Genomic DNA, 12,574 nt, shown 5'->3' with positions numbered 1-12,574 from the left:
ATCTACTGAAGGGGCAGATTAGATCTGACTTATGGCAAACTAAATCAACAGCAAGGTGGAGGGAATCCATCTTCATGAACCACCTGTTTCGGAGCTGATCATTACTACAGCCGGGGTTGTTTCTACAACTTAAGGCCTCTGAAAGAGGCTATAGTCCAAACATGATCTCATGCTTGCATATATCATTTGGACTTTGGAGGAGGAGATAACTAATGAAAGCACAGGACACACAGTTCCCTCCAAAAACCAGGAATAAACCCCTCAACCTTGGTGCTATGTCACACAGCGACCCTCAACCACACTGCCCCCTCTGGTCGTAAACTAGAAGGCATATGGTGTCACTTGCACCAGGGGTCTCAAAGTGATACACAAAACATGTGCAATTGGTTGGAACAAAAACCGAACACTCACCGACGCCCTGTGAGGACCGGTGTGAGACACCTGACTTACACCACTCCTTTCATGTCAGCAGATGCCACTGCTGCATGATGGTCAGGTCACATGACGGCTTCTCAATCTGGGTGTCCAAGCTGGCATTCACAGTGTAACGTGAGTTATTTTTCTAGCTGAAACGGTCGCTCCCCAGTCTGTGTCTCACATTTTTGAACCAAGAAGACCTGGTTGGTTCAAAAAGTGGCATCGGGACTTTCTGCAGCGAGCTAACACAGGCTCACACAAACACCTATATACACTTCCCTTCCGTCTCCCTTCCGTTCGTTATAGTGGATTTAAAAGGTATTTCTACCATTTTTGTGCTAAGCTCCATTCTCTTTTATCTGACTCAGGTCGACTGTTTCGTTGCGCTGATGCCGCTGAGTGGGATGAAAGAAGAAAACATGAAAACAACTCTTTATTTATTTCTTTGTCAGCACAACAAAAATCTGACATAAGATAAAATGCCGTATGTTGTTTTGTTCAACACAAGTCGAAGTTGCAGAGACTGGAATAAACACTGGGCACTGTGAATCAGGTCTTGGGATTTCTCAGAAAAGAAAACCTTCAGGAAAGAGGATGTATACAGGATATAGGTTTGATTCACACTTGTGACGTGCTCGTGTGACTAATTTGGGAAGTGGTGGAAACTGTTGTGAAGGTGATTCATCATGTGAGGGGTCATGTTGACTGGTCATGATATGAAGAAATATTACAACCCATATTTTGAAAAGACGTCAGAGAGCATTAAAACATCCAGAAATTTGCCCCAAAGGTCAAGAAAGTGATTAGGCACAATGGAATGCTGTTATTCTAACAGAATATTTTCTTAAGAAATAAGCGGGGGTTGGGTTACCACTGCCCCTGCCTGTCCGCAGACTTCGACACCAGTTAGGGTTGGAAAAAAAAACAGTTAAAAGTGGTGTTGGTTCACACTTGAGTGGTGTAAATTACCCAATACAATCCCTTTAGCGAAGAAGTAACATTCCGCAGTTCATTATTTGTCAAACAATTGTTCCTCTCAGACACTACTCTGCCTCTCAACTAACTAATATATCACATTTGTGAGTTCATTTCACTAGAGCATCATCTGGATCATTGGGTTTCACCTTGAGTTGTAGCTGAACATTAGTGTTCATAATGTACCATGCCCCTGTATGAATAAGAAGGCAGACGTGGATAATCCTCCAGTGATACTGTTTTTCAATTACAAACAACTATTTTCAGTGAAAAACAGGGTCAGAATGAAAAACTTGAGTTAGCTAATTCTGAATAAATCCCACTGTGTGTAGAAGAGATAAAAGTTTCAAACCAGCAGACGCAGCACAGAGATAAAGACTGACCAGGAGATTCATAAATATTCACACCAGCACTGGATTTATCCTTTAGTCAATGAGAAAGCAAGTAAAACATCCGAGTCCTTTCTTCCAAAGTGATGAGAGGTCATTATTATTGGATTAACAAAAATAAAGATTATGTGTTTTACCATTCAGTTGCAGTCACATCAGAGCACCAGATCAGCTCCCCAAGTGGAGTCATTGCCATGATAACATCGCACAGTTCCACATGTGAGTGATTTTGACAATTAAAAACTCATGAATCTTCATGCAGCGCCAGCTTTAAGCAATTTCACAGAAAGGTCCAGTAACTTTTGCTAACGCTGTTATGCGTGTCATCCACTGAAAGGTTCTCAGATTAAATTACTTTGAATTCTGAGTGTTTGATTAAAACAAATGTAAAAAAAAAAGCTTCAGCTACGGTGTTAAATGAGTTTAAACTTCACAGATTTATGATGGCTCTGATGCAATCCCTGAATAAACAGAGATGATGACATGAGCTGAAATCTGAGTAATCTGAGAAAGAATCTTTTACCTTAACCACCAAAACTTTGAACCAAACGTTGCTTACAAATATGGAAGCTGCTACTCAAACCTACCAGCCTCTGGCTAAAATCGCATCATTGTGAAGAGAGTTGAAATGGAGCTGCATCTATCCTGATCCGCTTCAGGAGTCATGAGTGCCCTCACCATCATCTCATTTAACACATCCATGAACCTTATTGGTTCCTTTCTACTTCACCTTTACCTTGATACCTCCATTTCTACCACTAATACGGGGAGCTGCCCCTGTGATATACTCATTTCTATCTTGAACTTCTTTCCCAATGACAACCACAGCATCTCAATATCACCACCTGCCACCTCAACTCTGCTTCTTGTCATTGTGTGAGAGTCACTGTCTGCAACCATACATTTTGACAGGTCAACTGCCCTCAAAGAGAGTGGTGTGAATGTTTGTGGCGAAAGTCACATCCAGATGTAAAGTATTACACACAAAAGCTCAATCAAAACCCAATTCTAAGATACAATATTTCTGACTTAATTTCAAAGGGGCAGATTACCCTTTTTTTTTCTATTTTAGAATCACATTTTAGATTTATTAAAATTTTACCAACATCTCATTTGTGTGTGACTATGTTTATCTTTATAAATGTAGACGGACAAGTGCTGACTGATTTAGTCATATTATTGATTATATTTAACATGAAATATGAAGAAAGGAATGACATATTATTCAATATATAGATATGCTTTAAATCGGGATTTTTCCAAGCACGAAAATATAAGTAAATGTATCATCATCGTCATGCAAAAAAGAGTGTAAAAACATCAAAACATTTAACCAAACAAACAAACAAACAAAATAGTACATCAAATAAAAATATTTTAGAATCTGGATATGAAATTTTCGCGATAACTTAAAAGCAGTGTTGTTTTATTAACCATCGTCGTTGCCTTGAACTGATTTGTTGAAAACAGATTTGCCAAAATAAAGTATCCATAATGACTGTTTTTCAGTTATATTTTTTGTCCACCTCAAAGCAGTAGGAACTATGTATATCCATCTCTATTAGAGCTTCTCACTTTCAGCATTAATCGAATTATTTTCTGGAGTCAGGTGACGCTGATTGACACCACGTGACAGCCCAACTCATAATTAATCCGTGATCGATCCCATTCCACTGCGAGCGCGACTCTGCTTCAGGTTTTGGCGCACGCAGTCTTCAGGACACTGGATGGTCTGTGTCGGAGCAGGAGATGTTGGAGGTCCACGGTCTCCCAGCAGTCACGGACGAGCCAACCCTCCACTGCAGCTCCAGCAGCTGAATGGGACGCCTTTTGTTCGGGATCGTGGGTCTGTGGTGTCATCGAGGGGGGAGTGTTTTCTTCGCTGCGATGACAGAAGAGAAGCAGAAGAAGACGCCAACTAGAGTGGGAGCTTGAGAACGCGGCACATGTGAGTGACACACACCGCAGCCGGCTGTGTGCACTCGCACCACTCGTGGATGTGAGACTCGCCGCAGAGACTCTGGGACATGCGTCGCATAGACGCTCTTTGTGGCTTGTTTCGCACCGTGGACAGGTGGCCGTGGATCCAAACCAGCAGGGGGGCTGGGACCCACTCCCCCTGAGACAGTTGTCTGCGGGATGTCAGGCCGAAGGACTGGCTCACTTTTAGTCGGAGACAGGTGCGACAGGGAGGAGTAGTTCTTCTGGACCTCTCCGCGCGCTCAAGGCTGGATTTTCTCTGATTCTGCCTGTTCATCTGTCATTGAAAGAAAAGGTAAGTCCTCTAGTCTGGGGTCCGTGGTGGGTCGCGGTGCGCTCCGGGGCGCAGCTGCGTCGCGCCTTGATGTAGAGAATACATTATTACCCCCGATGAAGTCATGCGATGGAGAAAACGAGCTTTATCTAAATCTAAATCCGCTCACAGCTGCGCGCTGATCAGTTATCTCTCGCCTCTTTTAGGAGTCTGAGCGGCGTTTCATTGTGTAATTCTCAATTTCATACTGCGTAGCTCTGAGCCACCACGAAGCCCGAGGACACGCTCGCTGATCGATAACTGATCGGATATCTTGGCAAGTCTCGCGCTCGTGTTGTTGGGCTTCACGTCTACCATATGCTTGTCCAGATGTTGGTGGTGACTTTCTGATGGTCACTGCAGCAGCTGGAGTCAAAGGTGAGAGAGTGAATGTCTCAACTTGTGATGTGGAATTCACTTGCACTTGTCCCCGAGAATGTGGCGAGAGGCAGCCAGTGCTAAAGGACATAGGTGTGATACAGCTTCTGTGTTTTGTCTCCGTCGCTTTGTTTAACTGTGACTGGAATTTGTGTTTACCTCAGGCAGCACTACCGTGTGGATTGGGTCCTCTCAGCCATAGATTCTCACAAAGAAAGCACAATGTACAAATCAGTACCTCAATTGAAACTACTTTTCCTGTCACTGTCTTTTCCTTTTTACGGAGAAACACCTCATCCCCATGTTTTTATAATAGTATCAGGGTCACATTTTGTAACAGCACTGCAATGAAGAGGTTAAAAAGGAGACCTCAGTCAACAGCAATGTGCATTAAGGGATGTTGTTATTGTTCTGAGCTTCTGAGCAAATTCATCAGTCTTACTTTACAAAAGTTAGCATTCAAAAGTCTCCTTTGCTTTTGGGGAATGTCATTGGCCACATGTGACGCATGGCGTCCCCTGATATCAAAACGCTGGCTAAAAGCCGTCACAGTGATTCAGTCAAATCTGATCAGTGTTGAGGCAGTCGCTTTTTATAAGCGCATGCATGCGCTTATAAAAAGTGACTATCTTGTTTTGAGTCTAAAGTGACTCAAAACAAGATAGGCGGGGTGTGACGGGACTCGTGGCCAATAGTAGCTACTGAGATGAGAGGTGAGGACACCCTGGAAAGGTCAGTCCAAAATAAACAGTTTTTATTTGTTGGAAAAATATGGTGACATAGTCAACTTTTAGATTTATCTCTGTTCTAAAACGCTCCCCATTCATTTCTATTACTAAAGGTCCAGTTACTCAACGCGTGCAAGCCTGCAATCCTGATTTTATAAACTCAAAATGTCTATGGTGAGTGTGGATTTACAGACATGAACGTTTTCTCAGTCATCAGTGTTGACAGAGCTCCTTATCGCTACTGCCACCTGCAGTCCGATTGACCACGCTGCTCTGGCAATATATTTACCAGAAATGATATAGCCAGATAAATTTGGCCTTGCGGAGGAGGAATGTGCTTTCCTGGTGCCCGTCTTGTTCGGCGTTGTGGTATGTCAAAGCCGAGTGCTGAATACCTGAGGTCGTGGTGCATTCAATGCCAATTCAGAAGTGTAAACTAAACAGCTCTGATTCAGGAGTCGACTCGTCTGTGCCGCCTCAAAACAACCACAACAGGCAGAAGCCTTTGTGTGATTCACTTTTGGGTGTAGCTGCTGCATGTTCTGGCCCAGATTTGAGGTTAGATTCCACATCTGGTGGTTTGCATCACGCACATTTGATTTAGAAAAATGAATCATCTTAGTTTCCTTTGCAAGACTAATTTACTTGGTCTTATCACAGACGATAAAAGCGCCTGGAAGAGAGTTGAAGGGGACCTTTGTGAGCCAATGTTTTTTCTCTCCAAAGTGATGTCCTCATGCTTTTCTTCTTATATGATGATGGATTGGTTTTTCATAACTTGTTTAACTGTTTGGAGGAGAGCGCAGTGTTGTTATTGGCTGAACATGTTCCAAATGTAAATCTTTGGACGGAGTTCAGCCTCTTTGACCTCAACCCTTTACTAAATAACGTTCACATGGTGAATTGACAAAAACGCTATCTTTAAGATCCGGACAGTGGTGGAGAACTTGGTGAATCATTTTACATCTGCTAATCCAGGAGTTTTGGTGGTTATTTTCTCTTCCTCTTTGCAATCAGTAAATAGCAGTGTGGGTTGGAGTAGTAGCCCAATCACCAGTGAGCGGCTCTGATTGTGTCTTCATCTTTAGAAAAACGGCAATAACAAATCAGTGTTCTAAACAAGGTCAGCAGTGTCATACATGCTGCAATACCGAGTGGAAATATTGATGTGACTACAACGTGCAGAACCCAGGGTGCTAAAGTAGCTGTCGCGTGAGGCCACGCCTCCAGAGCCGATCTGCTTTATTTGTGGTCAAACTGAGAGCAGTGAGGGGCGGGACAAATGCTAGTTGACTTTGACAGACATGTCACCATCCAATCATTTTGAACGGATCTGTTGAAATGATTGGACGGTGTGTTAACTGTACTGTATGATCCACAGGTTGCCATCTGCACCAGGAACTGCCCCCCTCCCTTGCCTTCACTCCAACTGCATATAATATATACAGTGAACCCTCATTACGTTACGTTCCAAAAAGAACCCGTGATAGGCGAAATCCCTGAAATAGTCAGCTTTATTTTTTTACAGTTATTATACAATACTGAACTACGTATACAATAAAACCAAAGACCAAAACCTGTTTTCAGGCCCAAGCATTTAAAAGAAATGAAAACATAAACGTTTTCAACAAATAACCATGATAGTTTTTGGAAAAACTGTAAAATGATATTTTTAGTCAGTATGAGGTTGGACAAATTGTGACTCACGTGTATTTCACCGTTCCTCTAACTTTGCCTCTTTGTCACTCCGTTCCGCTGTAGTGCTGAAGGCTGTGGTGCATGTGTCTCCTCTTCTTCGCTGTCATGTTTGTCATCGCTGTCAGCAAAGGTTTCATAAAGTTTTTTAGCTTTTGTGTGGATAACGTTGGTATCCAGCGGAATGTTCTTTTTCCTGCAGTCGTTAATCCACAAAGCTAAAGCAGACTCCATCCTTACAGTGGTCTTGTTGTGGACAGTTACAACCCTTTTTGCATCCTTGTTAAAAGGCGAGGGCTCACTGTAATGGTGTGTTCCACAAGAAGTCTTCATGATAACTTGAAGAGCAAACTCCAATCAGTATTTTTTTAATAGTTTTTAAAAAATTGCCCAGTGTCAATAAGCAAATCTTGCATATCTTCATTCGACAAGTGTTTTACTCACAAAAGCAAACTTTAATGTGAAAACATTTTGCACCCTGGGAGGAAGCTGTCAGCCCCAGAGTGGCTGATAGTCACAGCTTTAACTGGGTTTACTGTAATCTGTAATGCACCATTAGCACCTCAGTGAGACACATTTAGTGGCTACAAGAGAGAGACTTAATGTTAACAAAATGGAACTTTCCATCAAGACTGTCATATTTCAGTGCAGTGTCGGTGTGAATTCTTCAGAAGGAGCACAAATCCCGTCTAACCCCGCAGGGAGTTCCGTTCATGCTGCATGATCCCTGATTCTCACTGTCTCCCAGCGTTGTCCAAATCACTAACTTACAGTAGCTCGGGCGAGTTGTCTGCTCCGTGTACGACTCAGATTATTGAGCTCAGTGTGTGTGGACCTCCTACCCTCCATCGCTGGCTCGGCTCTGGCCTGCTGAAGTTTCCCTTTTTGTAAGCTGCATGTTTTTGTTGTGGCTTCTGCTTCAAATTCAAATTGCCTTTCAGCTGCCTTTTGTCCAGAGTTGAGGTTTGTGGAGTGGAAAGAGAGGCGGCGATATAAGTGAAGTCCCAGGGGTCAGAGCCTTCTATAATGAGTGTGTGAGCAGAGAGCGAGAGAAAGAGAGAGACAGTGCTTCTTGTCCAGCGAGAGGGCAAAGCAAGCCAAGGGAATACCGATGGGCCGCTAACCTATCTGTCACTCTGACTGTGTCAATCTGTCTTTGGAGAGCGAGAGCCTCTTTATTTCTCCTTCCTCTGGGTTGTCACACTGTCTGAGGGCTCAGGGCTGCTGGTTACATACAGATCCTTCCTCATTGCTGCTCACTAGTGACCTGAGGGAGGGATGGACTCGCCGCAAATTCTCCATTTGAAAGAAAAATGAAGCAGATGAAAATGGATATGGACAGTCTTCCATGTGCAGCGTCTCCAGAATGGTGCGTATGAGCTTGATGCCAACGGTGATGACAGGAGAAGTGCTAGAGAGGAAACTAATTAACAGCCATTAGAGGAAAGAACCGGCTCTGAGGTTTTTCATCTGATGCTGTTTTCATTTACACTGACTGCAGATTAAATGAGACAACAATTGCCTGGGTCTCTGAAATACCTTTGGAGCAAAGGAACAAAGATTACAGTCTTGCTGTGCAGCAGTGACGTCCAACTGACAGAGCTCTGTTTTAACTTGGCCGCCATTGGCCGGACTGTGAGGTCGTGTCAGACAGAGCGGTTACAGGGCGCGGGGGAGGCCATTGCCAAACTCAACACAGGCAGACAGAAGCTGTTCTACTGGGTTTCGGGTCCATCTCAGTGAGGTTGCTACGAGAGAGCAGTACGACTATGTAATTATTGTGGAAAGAAAAATTCAAGCTGCTACTTTGTCTCCGAGATGGATTTCAGTCAACAACTCCTGCCATCCTCTCGGCATGATGTGCGCAAGCTGCTTAGTGATGACACTACCTCTGAAATTCCAAAACTATTTTCCTTGTTTTTGAGGATCCACAGATCAAGTATATGCTCTTAATATTTTGACCTTCTAAACCGTATAGCTCTTGGTTGAGTGCTCTTACAGTCTGTTTTAAAATGAACTTTTATAACTAAGTACATGCATAATACATGAAGTAATTCAGATTCAAGTTGTTCAGCTATTCTTCTGTTTTGTTCTCTGACTTTTTGAGGGATATATTTTGTCAAGGAATGTTTTAAAAAACACTGTGTAAGTAATATTTCACAAAGCGCTAACAAGCTCGTCAGTTAACTTATGTTGCAGACTAATACAAAACAAGAAATGCAGAGGATGGCTTTCTAGTGAGATGGCTGGAAGCTTCCAGCCAAAAGAAGCGCCTGAGTAGGATGCTAAGCTATAAACTCTGATAAGGGAGGCAGCCAGGCCCTACCTGATTCAGGGGTTTCTGAAACCCCTGGACAGAATGGGCCAATTGTTCCAGACTAAAGTCAAATGCAGATCTGTGTTTTCTATCAATGGAGCGCTCAGATAACCGGACTAAACAAGCTGAAGACACGGGGTGTAAGTGGGGTGGGGGGTGTTCCAAATTCCCAAATCTGATGTCAGTTTTTGGCCTTGTTTTCTCAGTCTCACTGTGTGTCTTCTCAAAGCTTAACAAACTGCTCACTGGAGCTTGGCTAATCCCTGGCTCGCAGTTCCCAGTCATTTATTATAAAGTTAGTTAATTTGGGGAATAGATCTGCAATATCCCCGCATGGCTTTGGCACATTCCCATGTTCTTTATCCTGCTGTCTGAACCGCCAATTAGCTTGAGGGATTGTTTCGGTGTGTTGGTGTTGGTGTAGATCGAAGAGGATGACAAGAGACCCAGTGAGAGTTCATGAGTGTCTGTCAGGGAGAAGCACCAGCCATGCTGTTCATTACAGCATATTTGCCTTCCTGGCTTAAGTATCAGCTGGTAGCATTGCTACACAAGTGCGGTTCTGCTGAATGGCTTCCCTGTTGTAGCCTCATTTGTGCCTCCAACAGCCGCCGTGCACACATTGCCTTTCAGCAAGTGTTAAAACTTCTGTGTTTAAATAACAGGTGCTTTCTCACACAGACCTAATCCCTGGACCTCAGCGCTCCACTGCACCCCTCGCCACACCTGCACCCATGAGTCATTGAGCGGAAGCTTGAAGTCAGTGATTTGATCGCACAAATACAGACCACAGTTATTTTTCCTAAACAGGCATTTGAGCTTTCACTCTGGATGGATGAGTGGGTACACAATTCTGGGGCGGATCTGAAGGTTAAGTGGGTTTTAATGCAACGCAGATGCAAAACTTGTTTTTATTGCACAAACTCAATTTAATAAACTGCTCTAGAATGAGCCTTTTTTTGGTGGAACTAGAGAAAAAAACAGCTTGAACATGTGTGTTTTATATTCGTAGCGCTCTTGAGTTTACCTAATCCTTACATTTCTCAGAAATCTGGCTGATATACTGCTGCTGCTGAAACGTGTGCGTTTGCAGCCGTGCATGAAACGAAACTCAAGGTAAAATGTCACCGGGTGCAACAAGAGTGTTGGGGATCGCTGAGAAAATAAAAGTAAGATTTGAATTGAAAACACTGCAGCTGATACGGTTGGGATATGACGGCATATCACCTGGGTCACATTTCTTTGATCAGTGCACTTTTGACTGTTTTATTTGAACCAAAGGACTGTTACAGCAAACAAAGCCTGGGGGCGCTGCTCAGGTCTTCGGGCACATACACTGTTGATGAACAAACATACACACTTTCACATCAGCTGGGCAGTTTAGAGCCACAAATTAACCTTTGTGTTTTTTGTGCGAGAGGAAAGCGGAGTGCCCGGGGGAATCCCACAAAAGCAGAGGGAACGTATAAACACAAAAAGAGAGCGGGTTCATCCCCCAACCCGGGGCTGCCTCAAGCTCTGTGAGAACCAGGCACCTTCCTGTTGTGAGCACTAACCTCACTGCACTGCTTTGTTGACTTTATCCTATGACACGTCACTTCGGTCCCTCATTTACACTTTGAAAAAGAACTTTACAAATTTGATTTTGTCTTTGTTTTGTCAACTACCCTGAAAAGTGATAAATTCAAGAGTTTGTTTTTTGGCAAATGTACGTAAATGTTCCCCCGTATCTTGGAAATACGATATATATCATTTAATGCAAACATGCACGAGGTTAAATAAGTGAGATTTGAGTTAATTTGAAAGTAAGCATCACTTTCTAGAAGCTGCCACATCCTGAGTACATGACGGGGACTTGTGAAGAGAGTGGGAATGAAACAGTGGATAATGTGACAGAATTAGGTGTGAGAAGAAGAAAGCTTAAAAAATGCAATTTTCACATAAACTTTAGTTGATGTCAATTCAGCATGGTGTTGTAAGAACAGTGGGAAGTGTCACGATCTAATGCTTTTTGAAGCTTGGTGCCCCCCTAAACGGTTCCTTCACACATTCTGCCTTTATGCCCCCTCATTACCTTTCAGCATCCCCCCTCAAAGTCCTTCGCTTTTCTTGCTTTTTTACCTTCCTCCCCCAATCAGTGTCTCTTTTGGACCTTGATGTCAAGGCCTCACAGGCAGTGTGGTCTCTGTCTGCAGGCTGTCAGTTCGGGGACGCAGCCCACCGGGACCCTGAATGGGACAAATTGACCGTAACAATGTTCCCACTTAGCATGTGGGCCCACGAGAAAGAGAAGGTGGAACGGCGCGCCTGATGATTGAAGGTTGGGCCGGCCATAATGTGGAGGGGGGCAGGAGTTAGCAAGAGCTGCGTGAAACGTATGAATTGAAGACTTTTGATTAAAATCAAAGTTTTTAAGGGCGTCTTTTTACACCGTCCTCTTTCATGCGCACATATGAGCAGTGTTATTCGCCCAAGGCTACTGCTGCCGTTGCCATGGCAGCAGGATAAATACATTTCACTGTGACCTTGCAAGCCCTTACATCTCCTCGCAGACACACAACACCTCATTCTCCTGGTCCAGATGCTTTCCTGGCGGCTCCGTCCATTCACGCACATGCTACCGCTGCCACACAAAGGTTCAAAGATCATCCTGCCCCCCATTAAAATGCAATAAGGCCTATAACCCGCCGACACTAACTCTGTGCTTGAATCACACACCTCCTCCCCTTCATCGTCTGCAGCTCCTCTTTTATCTTTTAATGGCTTGTTTTCCGGAGAAGTATCCAGAAAGCCTGATGCAAGAGTTCAAAGGCAAAAGTCTAACGGAGTCAATTACTGTATGAGCCCTTGGATTTTGCTTCCTTTTCACTCTCTTTAGAGGCGACTGATTTGGAATTGTAGCTTTTTTAATTGTGACAGGAGGATCAGACTTTCTTTTGTCGTCTGCTCTTGGAAATAGCGCAGTCTGCCAGGAACATGGGCTCTTCAGTTTGCAGTGACATCATCAAGACTCCCACTTCATCCCAGGAAGGGCTTCATTTTAGGCTCTTCCACTGCATTTGTGCTGTTTCTATATGGAAACTTGGTGATCGCATACTTGCCCTTTAGGGTTTATCCCTTCTTTTTGTCAGTGTTTATGTTGTATTTAAGTAGCAGATTTTCTGTCAAGTTTAGAAGTTGTCCATGCCATGGCATCGCTCAGTGACATACCTGTTTAGGTGATGGTGAACAATGTGTGAGCAAAACAAACTTTTCCAAATGAATGCGGAAAACCTCTGATTCAGAAAAACCTGGTTCAAATATGAATGAAAGCCAGGTCACAGTGCTAGCTTTAATTGAGGTGCTAAATCTGAACTCAGTAGGTCACGCTTAGCTCCTCAAA

The 12,574-nt window shown here is 43.6% G+C and overlaps 1 protein-coding gene across 1 annotated transcript in view; it reads left to right on the top strand.

Moving 5' to 3' along the window:
- The first annotated feature begins 3,480 nt into the window (after nt 1-3,480).
- Nucleotides 3,481-12,574, top strand: part of sema6bb (sema domain, transmembrane domain (TM), and cytoplasmic domain, (semaphorin) 6Bb) — a 133,120-nt gene continuing 124,026 nt past the window's right edge. The window contains exon 1 of the mRNA XM_053859558.1: nt 3,481-4,056. The gene's annotated coding sequence lies outside the window, so the exon portion shown is untranslated. The remainder of the gene's footprint in view (nt 4,057-12,574) is intronic.

This window comes from Synchiropus splendidus, chromosome 1 (genome assembly GCF_027744825.2).
Source record: "Synchiropus splendidus isolate RoL2022-P1 chromosome 1, RoL_Sspl_1.0, whole genome shotgun sequence".
NCBI classification, from domain to species: domain Eukaryota; kingdom Metazoa; phylum Chordata; class Actinopteri; order Syngnathiformes; family Callionymidae; genus Synchiropus; species Synchiropus splendidus.
Note: the sequence above shows the minus strand (reverse complement) of the source record. Positions and strands in the feature narration are given on the sequence as shown.